The sequence below is a fragment of the Pteropus alecto genome, unplaced genomic scaffold (assembly GCF_000325575.1).
Source record: "Pteropus alecto unplaced genomic scaffold, ASM32557v1 scaffold3, whole genome shotgun sequence".
NCBI lineage: Eukaryota > Metazoa > Chordata > Mammalia > Chiroptera > Pteropodidae > Pteropus > Pteropus alecto.
The window spans coordinates 7,759,251-7,773,394 of record NW_006442484.1 but is presented as its reverse complement, the minus strand read 5'-3'; the positions used below and the strand labels follow the sequence as shown (position 1 = coordinate 7,773,394).

The window sequence follows — 14,144 nt, the reverse complement described above, 5'->3', positions numbered from 1 at the left end:
AGGATGTAAGGAAGCTAGGCTGGCCAAACCACAGCCCAGGGGGCTAATGAAAGACCCAGCACCCCGGGACCAAAAACACTCTCTCTGGTGGCTTTATCTTCACAGGCCTGCGTTTTCAGCCTTCCAGTTATAGCATTCTACCTTAAAAAGGAAATGCCTCTGAGGAAGAAGCCAATTATCCGAGCCCCTTGGAGACAGTAGTATTTATCCCTCCTTCCAGCACCCGTCTGTAGGGAACCAGTGGGCGGTGGATGGTGCCTCCCTGGGCTCGAGCCAGGCCTGGTGAGCCAGCCCCTTTGTGCAACCCTGGCTGTCCCTTCCCCTTTGCAACCCATGGCGTCTTCTGTTACAGGAAGGCAGTAAATTGTGTGGCAAAGCTGGAAAGAAGCCAAGCTGTCCCAGTGCCCATCCCTCAGGCTCCAAGTCTCCTTGCCCTCCTCCACCTCCTCCCAGACCTCTCTTCTTGCTTCTCTGTCCACTCTTCCCATCTTATCTTGTCCCAGACATGAATTACCTCTGACCACGAGGGTGACTTGGACAGTCAGATGACCCATCCGCCTTGCTATCCTACCAGGGCCAGTGACTAAAAACATCGGTAAGAGGAGTTTCTCTCCCATACAGGAAACCTGCCTGTCAGCTGGGAAAAGTGTGCCGAAGTGGGTCATCGAGGAGAAGGGATCGAGGATCCAGAAAGGGCTTCAGGACCTCTGAAATCCTACTATCCATGCCTGCTCCTGCTCAGCCCCGGGCAAGCCCAATCTACCTATGGGCCCTTGGTGTTCTACTGATTCAATTTGTAAGCAAGATTTTACAAAATAACATTTTCTCATTTATTAAAAATTATATATGTAGTCTATATTGATTATTTTTAAAAATCAGAATATAGAAATAAGCAAAAAGAGAGAGAGAACATAAAATAAACTATAATCCGACTATCTTAAAATAACTAGTGTTTATTATTTTGGTATATTTTCCTAAATTTGTTTATTTTTTTTTCAAAAAGAATTGTATGGCATACTTTGTTTTATAAACTGATTTTCCACCTACCAAATCATAACTATCTTTCTACTCCTTTATTATTCTTCTACAACTTCATCTTTAATTTGCTGCAAAAGATCCCATAGTTTAAATGCACCACAGTATATAATGAGCAATTCCCACTGTTTTTCGCCCCAATTGTTTGCTCTTATGAACAGTGCTGCAATGAACATTCGTACATCTATACCTTTTCTGCTTGCTCAATTATTTCCTTTATGATAAACTTCTAGAAGTAAAACTGGTCAAAGGGCATGTGATGTTTTAGGCATTTAAGCTATTCTGCTAAATGATAAAAAATAAATTGTCTTCATAGAATTAGATCCCATCCCAGGAGTTTGTCAAAGGTGTGGGTCCCCTGTACTGGCCACATCTACACTGGGGTTGGGAGACAATGACCAGCAGAGCAGCAGAGAGGGACAGGGAACATAGAAAACACAATGTGAATTAAGCCATGTTAGAGATACAACCCATTAGATCAATACTGAGTGGTTGCTTCACTCAGTATAGTGATGCTTATGTGTTGAAACACTGTCTCCCTCACTTCTCACAATAAGTCCCCAAGGAGGTGGGATCACTTTTTTTAACTGAGGAAACTGAGGCTCAGAGAGGTTAAGATGCTGTGTCACATAGCTAGTAAAAGCAAAGCCAGAGCCAATGGAAACATCTGGGCTCTGAGGAACAGGGCCCTGCCACACCGTGAGAAAAGAAGGGCACTGACCTTGGGTCTGCTGCAGGGTGACTAGGACAGCCGTTCCCTTGTTCCTTACCTAATGCTCCCTGGCCACTGGCATAAACACATGTCACTCAGAGCCAAAAGGCAAGTTCCCAGGTGACCTTCCTTCGAACAGCTCTCTGAGAAAAGTTGGCTTGAAGGATTAGAATTCCAATTCAAATTATTTCCATGTGCAGTTGGTGGTGGGAGAAAGTGCTGACATTTGGGTCATTCCACTCACAGAGATCTGTGGTGTGCCCAGAATACGCCTAGACTCCTGCTAGCGTCGGCAGGGGATGTGCAGAGGAGCTTTAATGCTAAAGCTTCCAACAGAGGCTGAAAGAAATGACTAGAGACCATGAATTGTGGGCTGCTCATGTTATCCTTTGCACACGAATCAACGTTGTGTTTGATAGTATAATTGGAACCAACTAAACAAAAATCGGTGTCTGCAAAGCCAACATCAACTTTCTCCTGCCCTTCTCATGCTTTGGAGTACCTTAAGAATCTGATCCCTGTGTAGAAACATGTGTTCTATTGTTGAACGGTTGTTCCTACACCTGAGATGTAGCTTCCAGTTACAAGTCAGCTCAGGCAGAAATCCATGTGCGTACTTTGCCTAAGAGAAATATTCTTGTCACATAAGAATCCCCCATTAATCAAAAATCACATTATGGCTCCTGGAATGAAGTTTCCTTTACTACTCTTTAATAATAAGCCTGAGATAAGATAAAATTCGTAATTGCACGTTCTCTTCTGATGGGAGATAATATAAAAGTGGTATAGAAATTTGACTTAAAAGAGTATATTCACTTAGCTAATAGGCTTCCATTATGCGGTCTTTACTTATTCATTCATTATGATTTTTGCCACATATAGAAAACTTTAATTGAAAGTTACTTATTACATTGTTCCTGAGTGTTAGCAGCAGAGTAAAGTTTCAAATAATCAAAAAAGAATGAATGAATAGAAGCCCAGAATTTTATAGACAATGAAACCTGCTGAGTAGACCTCCTATACCAACCACAGGATCAGATATTAAGGACTCATTTCATATTGACAAAGCACAGTTTCTTCAGTGGAAAGTGCAATAAATGGATTATAAGTAATATAGTAATATATATATTTTATTTTATGGATCACCCATATTGCAGAAGGCAGTTGACCCTACAATGGGGCTACAGTCCACAGACAAGAGAGAACAATCAGAAATAAGGCTATCCTTCCATTTATAGGCTAAATAACAACAAGCTTTTGTGAGAGTTTTTTCCAGCTAACAAGTTATGCCTTAATTATCATCATTAATGCCTATTAATCAATTAAATCATATTTACAGTGCCAACATCAGCAAGCCAAACTCCAGTAGCACTTTCACAAGGGAATATTCCTGATCAAGATACAAAGGCCAACAAACATCTAACACAACTAATGGAATTGGAGTAGAAAATGCAGTGTGCCAGGGGTTCAGTGGTTCACATCAGCCCTTGTTGGAGCTCCGTCCTTCCCTGGGACACCCCCTCAAAGGTATAAAAACAGTACCAAGGCTGGGGCAGGAGGGCAGCATCTGTGATACAGAAAGAATGAGTAGCTTTGTGATTTGTGATTCTGAAGGGCCTTACTTATATTACAAAACAGAAGCATTTAAAGCAGAATTGTTTGTCCAAGTTGGTTCTTTAGCTTTTATGTTAACCACTAAAATGAGAATGTGTACATTTATCATTGAAAAGTATGTGTGTGCCTTGTTCAATCCAGGTTGCTGCTCTACAGAGAAAACTGACAGGCGCTCATCACCATCATCATCATCGCCATTTTAGATGCCAAACGCAAAAGGGTTATGCTCCCACACAGTGCTGCCCAGGTGATAAGTGGTAGAGCATGTCAGGAGCCCAGCCTTTCAAGGACTCCTGCCCTGCATCAGAGGTGCCAACTGCTTGAAGGGAACCAAGCAGAAAGTTCTCTCTAAACAATTGAATGACTCACATGAGGCTGAATGGAAATTGTGAATTAACTCTTCTCTTTGGATTTGAACAGTCACATATTAATAGAGTATAGATCCTTTTCCAGAGAAGAGGCTTGTGGAAAATACTTTCTCTTGCATCTGAAGTCTCTCTGTCCTTACAGGTCTCTTTAATAAAACCTTGGGAGATTGATAACACGAGATGGCAGCCATCCCTGTATAAATTATGGTGGCCTCTCCATTTCTCCCTTTCCAAATCATCACCATTAATTAAGAGCACACCAAACGGGGAATCCAGTGTTGTCACTGACTAGTGAAAAACTGCACCAAAATAGAGAAGTATCTCACTGAGGGTCCACAAGGCATGATTCCAGGAGCATGCATGGGAAAATCCAGCACAAAGCAAACTTAAGACGCTGAGGAGGGCCCACTAGCAACAATCAGAGATGATAGAGATCAATAAGCCCCAGCCAGAGCTCCTGGGACACTCTGGCCTCTGTTACTAATTCATTCAACAAACAGTGTTGAGTATCTTCCTGTACCAATCGAAGAAACCACAGTGAGTTTCCTTGAAGACCTCACAGTCTGGGGTTGCAGTTGGAGTGGGGTGGCAGACAAGTCATCAGAAGATTATAGACTAATCAGTGTGGGGGTCATACTCCATATGGGATGGGAGGAAACTCCAGAAGAGGGGACTTCGCCCAGATTGGGGGTGGATGTGGGAAGCCTCATCCATGGAGGAGGTGTTTGAGCCGAGTCTCGAATGACGGGTAGAGGCTATCCAGATGGTCAAAAGAAGGAAGGCCATTCCAGCAGGGGTCACAGTATGTGCAAATACAGTGTAGCTGGAGGGAGTTATTATGGGAGTAGTGGAGAACATAAAAAAAAAACATCTAAGTTCTCCAACAATTCCAGGAACCTACCCCACACTGGTAGAACACACCAGGACCCCATGAATGTTTACTGAGTGCAGCCATCATCAGAGCCATCATCAGAGCCCTGAACACTCAGATGCCGTGCATCTGCAGCCTGGTTCATGACTTGACACCAGAGAAATATCTCTATGAGCCCAGACCTGACGGTTTTACACTAGAGATCGCTGGAGAACTTCCTTAACTCCTCCCTTCCTCAGTTTCCTCATCTTGAAAATTGGATTAATAACCCCTGCTCTGAAAGATTTTGCTAAGTATTTAAAACACTGTCTATGAAACACCTGGAGCAAAGCAGAAGGCGCTCCATAAGTGTTAGCTTCCTTGTTGGTATTATGGGGGACCCTGGTGTACCATGATGATCTTGCAGCCTCACAGACTTCGCCATCCGTCACATATTTGCCTGATTTTGCGTTCACAGCAGATCTGTTGCATGGTAGTATTCATACCTGCAAAGACCCCTGAGATTGTGCTTTGCCCCATCAGGAGGCCGACCTCTCCTTCAATGCTCACAGAATACAGACAACACCTTTTCTCCTCTGGGCCCTATGCCCACATTATCCTGTGCTTTAAGAATGCACCTTCCATTTGTACTAGTTGGAGCCAAAAAAGAATTGCAAAGATAAGTCTATAAGAGGAAAAATGATATCGCTCTCCCAAATGCTGCGTTTGTTGTTTGGACTGACTGCACCACCTCCCTGCTTGATTTGAGTTGGTAGTTCTTGTTCTCGTACTTCTTTCTCCCTCAGGTGCTTCCGCTTTTACTTATCAGCTTTAGATTGTTTTCTGAGGTAAGAAAATTTATTTTATGGGTGAATGTTAATGCCCACTTTCACTAACTCTCCACTGCCACCTGCTAAATCTTTCAGTAGTGAGAGTCCCACCGCCACAGATCCCCCTTCGACCCAGGCAGACCAGGACCATTGGGCAGCCTTGCCTGGGTACAAAGCAGGCCTTATGGATCCCAGCTCCAATGCATAATGTGACCTCAGGCAAGCTACTTACCCTTTCTCAGCTTCCATCTCTCACCTGGAAAACAGTGATAATAATACCTCTTACACTATTGTGCATACTTGTCACACAGTAGACAATAAATAAATCTCCTCCTTTCTGACTTTGCACGGATGTCCTGCTGATCATGGCCTTTACCATCCCCCATGAAGAGCCCATGCAGATTCTTACTTCTGAGCACTTGATGACTCCACTCTCTCTAAAAGGAACACCAGCCTTCTATTCTACACCTCTATCAAATGACTGTGGTTCTCCTCCAAAACACTGGAGAAGAGACACCCTCCTCCAGGAAGTCTTCCTAGATTGACTCTGTCTGCATCCAGTCACACTCTTTTTCAGTCTCCCAGCAGGAAAGAGAAAACACACTCAGATGATTTATTAAATTCCGAACAGAATTAAATAATGAAACCATTTACAGAAATATGGCTAGTGCTCGAAAAACCACTATGGGAAATCAAAGCCCCAAAGATTAACAACAAGAAGAAACTATATCTACCCCTTTCCCTAAAGAGAATGGTTTTCTGGAGACTGGTCAGAGCTAGAGGCAGGGTGGAACTGGCCAAACCCAAGTAGAAGCCAGAGGCCGGGAGCCTAGGAGATGGAGTGCAAGTCAGCCACTGTGGCCCCAGAGCACAGGACAGAGAAGGGAAGGGAATAGATCTGAGCTGAGGGTGGGGAAATGACTGAAAAATAAAGCATACCTTTATTATTCTGGTTCCTCCATTAGGCTCCAATATAGTTATATGTTCCCCACAAGCCTTAATCCATGTCTTCTCTTTTTTTTGGATTTCCCTCTGGATGCAGAGAATGTACCATTTATTGAGTACCTACTATGTGCCAAGCATGGAACCTCATTTACTCCTCACAACAATCCTGTAAAATCTCATAGTTTGAAGCTAAAGAAACTGAGGTTCAGAGAAGATCAGAGTCTCGCCAAAGATCACTCAATCAATCTGACTTTAGCCCTGACTGTGAAGCCAGCAATTCTGTGTCACAAGATGCCATGATTTTTGTGAAAGAGTGCCAGCCCTGCCTCCCTCCACCGTGGCCAACTACCTTGCAGGCTTTGTTCAAGCCTTTATTATTTGTTCTGTCTGCCCAGAGTTGGTTAATGGAATCCACTCAGCACTCAAATCTGAACCCAATATTAGATGCACCCCAACCCGAAGCCTATATTAGATGCACCCCCACAGATAGACACTTTGTGTGGTTATTTGTCCTATTATCATCTCCCTGAATTGTGTCAAATGGGCCAAACCAGTCACATCTTTCTTCTGCAACTTCACTTCCATGGGCCGGACACCAGAACAAAGCAAGGCATGATTTGCCTCTGGCACGAGGGCTCACGGTCCAGCCTGCAAAGGGAGGAGAGAAGGCAGGGATCCGACTTTCAGCCTCAGAAATAAGAGGAAGTTTCTGCCTCCCACTCTGATTCACAAGGTGATGATCTCTTACACAAGAAAAGAAAAAGGAATTAAGAGGTAGGGCAGTCAAAAAAAAAAAGACAAATGTCCACTCTGAGGTCATTTAAAGTCTTTTAAAATTAATCAAGATTCCCATCTCCATGGAAGATTTTTGGAGCATGGTTCTGCCTGAAGTGGGGAAAAAGAGGGGATGGGCCAAGGGACCTCTCTGGCTTTCATCGTATGAGTTCTGTGTGCTGGCATGCTCACCGGCTAACTCAGAAACAGAGTAAAGTGGCAGCGGCTTGCTATTTTCAACATGAACACAAAACAGATCTTGAAAAGCCATATTGTCCATCTTCCTGCCACTGAACACCGCATCAGCTTTCCTAGCTCCCATGCTAAGGTTCTTGCCTGTCTCACCATGCTTCCTTCTGTCTAGCTTACATCTCTCATGCTGCGGTACAGGCAGCCCATTTCCTCATTTCACAGCCTCATGGAGATGGAGAACAGCTGGTGCTTGATCCTCTGGAGAATAACTTTACAGAGGTTTGTTTTAGTGGAAACACCAGAGTCCTGAGGAATTTTTCCCTTTGTTTGAAAATGAATGACTTCCTTTTAGGTCTGCTCTGAGAGGCTTCCACCTGAGTTGTGGTAACTTCAAAGGCTCCCCACATTTTTGTGCCAGAGGCCAGAGGCCAGCTGGGGCCTCCTCCTGCGGCTTCTGCCCAAGACTCTGCAATCTCAGCCTCAAACCAACCGCTCAGCATCCCGGGAAGGGTCCCGTGCACATGTGTGATGGGCATAGGTGCCTGCGTTTGCACATGTGTTGGCTTGTATTTAGGAGCGGGCGTATGTATCTAAAATATATTGCTCTCCTTCCGTTGTTAAGAATCAGCCTTGGGAAGCAAAGAGACAAGGGGAGACAGCATTCAGCTAGAGCCTTGCATCTTCAGTTTCAGTTTGTAATAAATATTTATGACCAAGTTACAACAAGTCCTGAAAAAAGAAGCTTTTAATAGAAACACAGATACTTACCATTGTGTTAATTATAGGCCTCTGCTGACCATCCTCATGTATGCTTTATGTTCATTTTTAATGCTCATCAGTGATTCTTTTCTCTTTTAAAAACCGTGCCTAGTGAGCAGCTGTTTCGTATATGCAGCTGGGTTCTGTAACAGACAACTGTTTCTCTTTTAGTAACTTTGTCAAGCTTAATCTGAGATTAATCTGACTGCAGGTGTCAGGTAAGAACAGGACTTTTTTCCCAATGACCAAGAACCCTACAAAGGAGGAGAAAGGGAGGCACTGGAGCAAGTTGGTTAGAAAGCCCAAAGATCAAGGCTTTGTGGGCTGGGCCTGGGAGAGCTGTGTCCATCCTTGCCTGGTGGCAAAGTGACATCACGTTTCCATCATAACTTCCACTCCTGGGTCCACAGAGAAAGATGCTCTGCAGGCAGAATGGCAGAGCATGTTAATTGCCATGCCCCTAGTGACATAAAATCTCACAAACAACCTCCATAAATCACACTCTGACAGCTACTGGGCTTGTCCAACGCTAAATGCAAAAGGACTCCTCTTCTACGTCGAGTCTTAAGTTGTAGGCAGCACCATCACCCTTCAGCAAACATCTGTAGTTCATCTTATCGTTTGAAGATATATATGAGTTTCACTATCTTTTTTTTCTTTAAGTTTTTTGCAGCTTCTGCTCCTTGATTTGTTTGAAGGCCATCTGCTACATATAAAATTGGGGGTGGGGGACAGGCTATAGAAAAGAAACATTTGGGAGATGTACAGGCTGGGAGAAAATGCAAACCCTGCGAATGCTTTAGTCAGCTTTGGTGGGCAGACCGCTTTCCTTTCTGAACGCCCAGCCGCTCAGTGAGTGTTGGACTTGGGACGTCGCTGTCGGCTCTAACTGATGCTTGTTCTGGTTCTGTCTCCTGTTTAGTACTTTACCACGCAGAACAACAGTGCCTGCATTGGTGGTTCCTAGATTTCTCAAACTTTGAAAATACATGCTGGAGTGGACCTCCAAAGCTCCCTAAAGATGCCTCGTGAACTGCAAGGATTAAAAGGGGCACCCAGGAACCTTGGGTGATGTTTCACACAAGAATACAATGAAGCCCCAGTCTCAGAAGTGTCTGTCATGACATGAAGTTACCACAGGGGGGTAGAAGTTGTGCAGTTGCCTGTTTTCACTTGAGCAAGCGTCCTTCCCTAAGAAGCAAAGGGAAAAAGAAACCAGGTTCTTTTTTGTACATAATGGCAGCAAGAGGCTTCCTGCACCGTCTGCCCAAATGGAAGTGTCTAAGCTAAACTGGCTTCATGGAGGCACCAGCTGTGTAAACATTCGACCTCTGAAATCATTGCCACCCCCAGTCATGCCCAGCCGGGTTTCCTCAGCCCTAACATGGGCCAGGCAGCCCACATCGCCCAAGTCTCAGGAGTTACCATTCCACTCGCCAGGAAAGTAGCTTAAAGGATGTATTGGATGGCCGGAGTGGTGACCATTAAAGCAGAGCTGAAACAGTGATGATGACAGAGATTTCTTCATAGCACCAGCTTTCCCTTCACCCTGGAAGAGTCTGTCCTTATTATGTCGACAAAAGAGGCTTTTATAAATCCCAAAGCTTCCGAAGGCAAGTTTCATTTCCCCATCCTTCCCACAAAGGTCCAAAATGCTTTCATAAAATTGATCAAACTTTTGTTGTTATCATCATTAGAAAAGTGGTGTGAAGCTCCAGCTCGGTCCTTTGTGTGGTTCTCCTGCTTTTATTTCTTCCACAGTGCTCTGGCATGCAGCCACACACAAAAAAAGCTCAAGCCATGCATTGAGCCACAGGTTTTTAAGGCGCATTTGAGGCTTTGCTCCTGAAAATATCAATTAAAGTATCATCGACTTTGTTTAGGTGTTCAGTGGAAGGCCCTTCTCCAGCTAAGTTCTCAGAGTCCGGCTAGGCACCCAGACAGGTCTGACTTTGCCATGTGTCTTTGCCCATGGTGAGAAGGCAGTGTGGGGCCACAGTGGCCCCTTTCATGTAACAAGGGGCTGTCACTATCCCTACTTCCCATTTGTCCTCACTCCCACCCCCAACAAGGCCTGTGAAAACCCAAAGCAAGTAATCATGGACATTCCTTGAGTGACAATACAAATTTACTCAACTCTGTCAAGCCCACTGATTTACGTGACAGAGAAAATTTTACCTGAACAACAAAAAAAAGACTTTCTTGTCAGTCACCTTCTACAAGCCTAGAAAAGAAACTTGCTTGGACATGGTTCCATAGTGTAGCGGTTAGCACGTCTGCTTTACACGCAGAAGGTCCTGGGTTCGCGCCCCAGTGAAGGCATGGTCCATGGTTTACTGCCATGTCACCCTAAACAAGCCCAATGTCCAATCTCGGAAGCTAAGCAGGGTCGGGCCTGGCTAGTACTTGGATGGGAGACCACCTAGGAAGACCAGGTGCTCTAGGCATAAATAATAATTATAATAAAGAAACTTGCTTGAAGTTATTAGCTGCTTGGTGGAGAATTGCAGGAAAGTTGCTTAAGAGTTGATTCCAGGGCTACAGTAACTGTTCCTTCCTCCCTGCCAGAGCCGTGGTTTCTCCACAGCTGCCTGCGAAACACTTGTGTTGTTCCGCGATTACCATATGATTTGTTGGTGCACTTTCATGCAGAAATGCCTGCATCTGTTGAGGTCGGCAGCGCTACCTTCTTGACAGTTCCAGATGTTGTGAAGATGAAATGCCTCCCACCTGAGGAACTGTGCAACTAGGAGCCCCGAAAGGTGTTCTGAATACAGTTTAAAAAGGCATCCGTCTTAAAATAATTTCAACATCTCACTCGTCTATTTATAAGCCTTGTCAGATGGGTTTTTTGGGCCCTCTCAGACAATTTTAAGGGGCTCAATTTTACATCAAGATACTTTAACCAATGAAGTTCCAAACCTTTGCCCTGTTTCTTTCTCCACCTGGGCCCACCCATTCAACCTGCCTCCCAACACCGTTGATATCTCTTTATATTAGGCTTTCCGCCGAAGAGCCTTCACGTCTTTCTGTCAGGTACACCACCAGGAACAAGGTTTGGCATCAGAAGTGGGTGGAACAAGCCTCGTATCACTAGCCTGCATTGACTCAAGATTCATGGGTAAAGAGGCAACAAAAGGCCCCTGGGCCAGGCCCCACTTCTCCCTCAGACCTCATAACTCACCACACTGTTGACCTCTTAAAACAGAAATGAGACTTGACCTTCACTGGGATTTTGGAGTGGCGTCTGAGCTTGACTTTCCACGGGTGAAAACCTACGCCCAAGACCACCCTTAAGAAGACCATTCTCTCGAGTCCTGCTGCAGAGTGATGTTATTCTTGGGTCATTTAACTTCACTCTCAGGGAAGAGTCGAGAACGGTGCTAAGTTGTAAATCACTCTCCTCTGGAATGGATTTGCGCCAGAACTGATCGGCCTGAGCATTCCTGCCTTGCTTGACATGGTAAAGAGATTATGGTATGTAAAATTCAGCTAAACATAGCTTGTTTCGATTTCCTACTTTCCTGGTTGTCTGTCTCGCTATGAAAGGTTAAGACCTAGAAGGGAAATAGCATTCGTGCTGCAGAATCGCCCTCACTCCAGGACAACGCTTCCCACTCAGATGGGCTCCATATATGGTGATCGTGCAAGGCTCAGGCCCATCAGATAGATATTCATAAACTTGGCCTTCAGGTGCTTTTAATTGGTCCTTCTTCCAAAGTTACAAAAACAGGCAGGAGGAAACATGGAAGCCGGCCTGTGGTGGTCTGAGCTTATAAATCCCTGTTCACATGTTTGCCATTTCACACAGTTGATGTTAGCCTTCCCTTTTCCCTGATGTCATTAGCTGAGTCCTAAAACTGCAGTGACATCATTTTAGTTGATCTGGTTGCCATACTGGGGACTCTTCCTGAAATTCTTTAACCCATGTAGATAATGGTTTCTCAAGCTATAGTCTCTTGAGAGTTCATCTTGTGGTCCAAATATTCTATTTAAAAAAAAAAAATAGATTTTTCTCACTTCTTCCTGCCCACTGGACCACATATGTCCACCAGCCTACAGATAAGAACAGTAATGTACACTGTCAGCAACACTGTCTTCAAGTCCCCAAAGCCCTTTTGCTTTCTGTAATGTAAATTTCCAGCATGTGAAAGATCCAGAGTGCTCACCTGAACAGACGTGGTGGATGGCACCCAGGTTGCAGAATCAGATCAGCAGATGAGAAGGCCAGGGTGCCATGACAGAGGAGCCCACATTCCACCCCTGTGTACACAGAAAAAAGGGGAGCTGCCAACGTGGTCAGATACATGTGAGCAAAAACATCTGTAAATTAACAAATCTCAGCCTCTGGGGCCATGTCATGCATTCGTCTTGCTGAATAAGGTAGAAGCAGAAAGTAATTTTGATTAGTGTTCGTCTAAGTTATTTATCATAGGAAATTACAGAACTGCATTGGAGGCCGGGATTTTTACCCAGCTATTCTGGATTCATTGTTGTGATTTCACAGTGGAATAGCAGACGGGTCAGGCAGCAAAGTCTCCTTGGCCTGGTTTCTGTGCTGTGGTAGTCAATATAAAAGGGAACCTGAAAGAAAGTATTTTAACATTATAAGTTCAAGAAAACAAACTGAAAGAGAGTCCCTCTTTCATTTTTCCCCCACGCTCCAGGAGCGAGTAGTAAAATTTCCCCCTCTACAAGACAATCAATACACCAGCAGTCCTAACTGAAAGAGCAATTTCCTCTCCTGCAAGATACGAAAGAAATAATCGAATCGAAAGGCTTACTAAGGGTGATGGAATCTTTATTAATTATTATTTAGAATTATTAGAATTATTTTTCATAAAAGGAAATAGCTCTGAATTAAGATAAAAATTCTAAAAATGGCATTTATAAAAACTTATAAATCTGTGCATAAATATCTTTGTACATGTCCGTGCATTTTTTTTGCAAACAATTCATTTCTCTATTTGTACTGCCACTTATATACCACTTCCCCAGTTATCTGAGGCAATAATATTTGCAACTTTGTGAATTTTCTAGGATCTGTACAGAGGATAAGAAATGCTCAGGAGTGCCTTTCAAAGCATGGAATGTATTTTTTAAATAGGTAAAGTCAGACCAACAAATCACTGGCAGCTTCACTTCTGATCCACATGCTTTTGTTAGAAAAGGAGAACTCATCTACAGCCATGCCACCCTGAACAAGCTCGAGCCTGTCTGATCTCAGAAGCTAAGCAGGGTTGAGCCCGGTTAATACTTGGATGGGAGACCACCTAGAAAGATCAGGTGCTGTAGCGTAAAAAATAAAAATAAGGGATTATAAGGTGACAAGGTCCTTGCAATCTGTGAAGTCAACCAAGGGTTGCCTGGCCTAAAAAAAATAGAAAAAAGAAAAAGAAAAGGAGAACCCAGAGGATCTAGTACTTGTACTTGAAGCACTTCAAGAGGTTGTCTTTTTTCCCCTCTTCAGAGGCTTCTCTTCACCTTCTTGCCTCTGTGCAGTGGGCAGGCCTGCAGCACAATGGGAGGCAGTCAGACCAGGGCTCAGCCCAGAACTGGAGGAAGTGGTCGATGCCCTTGTCCTTCACAGAGCTGGGCTCCCAGGACACAGTGAGGCCAGACAACTTGATGCAGCTATGGAAGACCAAAATTCCTACAGTAAAGCAGAAAAAAAAGAATTTTTTTTTTTTAAATCATTTTAGCAATCTCAGCTGGCTGCCTTAAAAGAAGCTGTCATTCTAGGTTTCCAGAATGGCTATACCGACAGGGCTAAATCAGAGGTCTTCAAACCCTACCATTTGGCAAAAACCCAAAAAACTTGGTCAGCAAGCTACATGACTTCCCGATACTTCCAAGTAACTCTTCTTTTATTTGAAAATATCTGAATTTGTCATCACTAGCATAGAAATGTTTCATGTCATTCAGATGAAAACACAGTTTTACTACACATCGATACTGATTGGACATATTACAAACAAGCTTCTGAAGGACAAAGAAGCCTCCTTTCTCCACAGGAAACACGAATATCTCTATGGCCACAACAACCCCAGGGGCTTTGGAAATAT

General features: G+C 44.0%; 1 long non-coding RNA gene and 1 pseudogene across 4 annotated transcripts; one reads left to right on the top strand and one right to left on the bottom strand.

Moving 5' to 3' along the window:
- Positions 1-964: 964 nt before the first annotated feature.
- On the bottom strand, positions 965-13,736 carry LOC107196349. 4 transcript variants are annotated; one of them, XR_003042965.1, is made up of 4 exons: positions 13,504-13,736; positions 8,089-12,663; positions 6,349-7,002; positions 965-5,665 (listed from the first exon to the last, which is right to left on the bottom strand). It is a non-coding gene; the product is annotated as an uncharacterized LOC107196349 (long non-coding RNA). The 4 variants fall into 4 exon arrangements; XR_001517738.2 differs by having other exon boundaries at positions 965-7,002; positions 8,089-9,270; positions 12,249-12,663; XR_003042963.1 differs by having other exon boundaries at positions 965-7,002.
- Positions 13,259-13,377, top strand: LOC112470851 (annotated as a pseudogene).
- Positions 13,737-14,144: the final 408 nt, after the last annotated feature.